We start from the raw sequence: 2,389 nt of genomic DNA, 5'->3' as shown, positions 1-2,389 counted from the left end.
CCGGCCACCACCCACGGCGGGCGGTTAAAGCGCCAGGGCCGCGCCAGCCGGGGCTGGGCTGTCCCGTCGCGGCCCCTGTGGGGAGCGGCACCCCGCCACGGCTCCGCCCAGCGCGGGCGGGACGGTCGGCTTTGTCCCGGGCCCTCTGGGCAGGGCACAGGGCCGATCCTCCTCCCTCTCTCCCGCCCAGGCGCAGCCCCTGGTACGGTCTGGTCTGAGGGGCGTCGCTGGGAACCCCGAGGTAAAACCCTGCCCAGCCCTGGCACCTCGGGGCGGCCCCGAACATGAGGGGTAAATTGTGCTGGATCTGGTGTCTGTGGGGCTTGTCCCGCCACTGAGCTACTGGGAGATATGGAGAGGGTCAGAAATTGGTTGGACATTAGGAAGGTTTTCTTCTCAGAAAGGATCATTAGACATTGGAACGGGCTGCCCAGGGAGGTGGTGGAGGCAGCGCCTCTGGATGTGTTTAAGAAAAGACTGGACATGGCACTTAGTGCCATGGTCTAGTTGACATGGTGGTGTCAGGGCAATGGTTGGACTCGATGATCCCAGAGGTCTCTTCCAACCTGATTGATTTTGTGACTCTGTGCTCCCTGCCTGCGCTTCCTTCTTGAATGAGGAAAAGAAAGGGGTTTGCGTGCCTCGTTAGTCTGTGCCACCCATCTATTTAACAGCTCAATAACAAACATTGCCTGTTTGTGCTCTTATTTATTGCTAATATATCATCATGCTCACTGGTATTTATCAAGTAATCATGTCCCCTCCCTCCTTTATTGCACAAGGCCATGGCGGCCATTGAATTGATTTGACTTGTAGTACACTGTAAAAATTTCAAGCCACCCTCAGAAATAATTATTTCTCACCTGTGCTGTGGTGGTAGAAATATTCCCAGAGCAGGAATTACCTCAGAGTATGGAAGATGGAAGCGTTTCAAAAAGATGCAACCCTACCCAAAAAAAAATGGCGTAACAGAACCGGAAAGATGGAGCTGTGTGACATGTGTCAGCAAGGGCTGGGAAATGGTGACACCATCCCCAATCTGCAGCTTTCTCATGAGCGTCCTCCACAGCTGCAGGAATGGTGTCCAGGAGGAGAGCAGATGGTTGAGATCCCAAAAAGAGACTTACCTTATGTATTTTTTTTTTTTGTTATTTTAAAGCTGGTGGCTAATCTAAGCTGTTTGGTCATTCTGCAGTCAAGAGAGATAGGGTATCTCTACTGGCTTAAGCTGGGTTAGGCAAATCACGTTGTGGGGAAACATGTCTCCAGTGGTTGTAGAGTGGTGAAGCTTGACCAGAGTCCTACGTGTCTCTCTTGTGTGGAGGCCTGGTTTATAGCTTGCTAATGTTAGGCTAAATGAATCCCACCTCTGTTTTTTGTTCTTGGCTCTGCCAACAGCTTGGTACAGGATCATATGACTGTCCCACATAATATCTGTTACACAACAGTACAGGAGAGGAAAGTGCCTTATTTCATCAAGGATCAAAGTGGGAGCGGTGTCTACTACATATAGCATGTAGACCCTAGTTAAAGAGAACATCTTTCTTCGGGAAACACATTTAATTCAAGAACATACTTAAAGGCAAGCATGTACTTTACTGATTTCCAGTGTGGGAATATCAATATGCAGATGCGAAGTGCATTGCGATTCATCAGTGTGGAGTGGGAGATAATTTCCATACATTATTCTTACAGCATTATGTGTAAGTATATGCTAACTCACCGTGCCTGAGCTAAAGCTCTCCTTGCTGAGTAGGACATTACCTTGAGGAAGGTCTTACGGTTCCAGGGTTTTGTCAGCTCCACAGTGTTATTTTCTTTATTTCTTTATTTACTCCAACACCTTGTAATATCAGGTCTAATCACACATTAAAAATGTGCTCCGTCGACATTTGTCTGCGCCAGGTGTGTCTGAAAGAGTTTTTTTGTCCTTTCGATCATCATTTGTACGCTTTTTCTTCTTTCCTCGTTCTTCAGTGTTACTGACTGCTAATCCCGGCACTGACTTTATTCTAGGAGAACAACTGTGTGTTGACACATTCTGTCCTGAAGGTGGGGAAATTTATGGTGCACAGTTCCAAGTACAGAGCCCATTAATATGTATTATAGAGAACTTCCCTCCTCTGCTCTGTGAAAACTTGTTATACCAGTTTAAAAATATGTCAGGCATGCATCTCCTTCCTCTAACATTAATCATTAATTAACATGTGATGCTGACATTTCTGGTTGCTACTTAATAAAGCAAAACAGTATTTTATGTGTGTTTCTATCTTCTTCTATCATACTCCAACATCAACGTCTCAACATACCCAACAGTCAGTGTCAGCACAGTCCTTGGGATGGGAAGCCCATTCTGCAGCCCCTCTGGAAATGCTGCCCAAACCAGAGC

Source organism: Nyctibius grandis, chromosome 5, assembly GCF_013368605.1.
Source record: "Nyctibius grandis isolate bNycGra1 chromosome 5, bNycGra1.pri, whole genome shotgun sequence".
Lineage (NCBI taxonomy): Eukaryota > Metazoa > Chordata > Aves > Nyctibiiformes > Nyctibiidae > Nyctibius > Nyctibius grandis.
Note: the sequence above shows the minus strand (reverse complement) of the source record.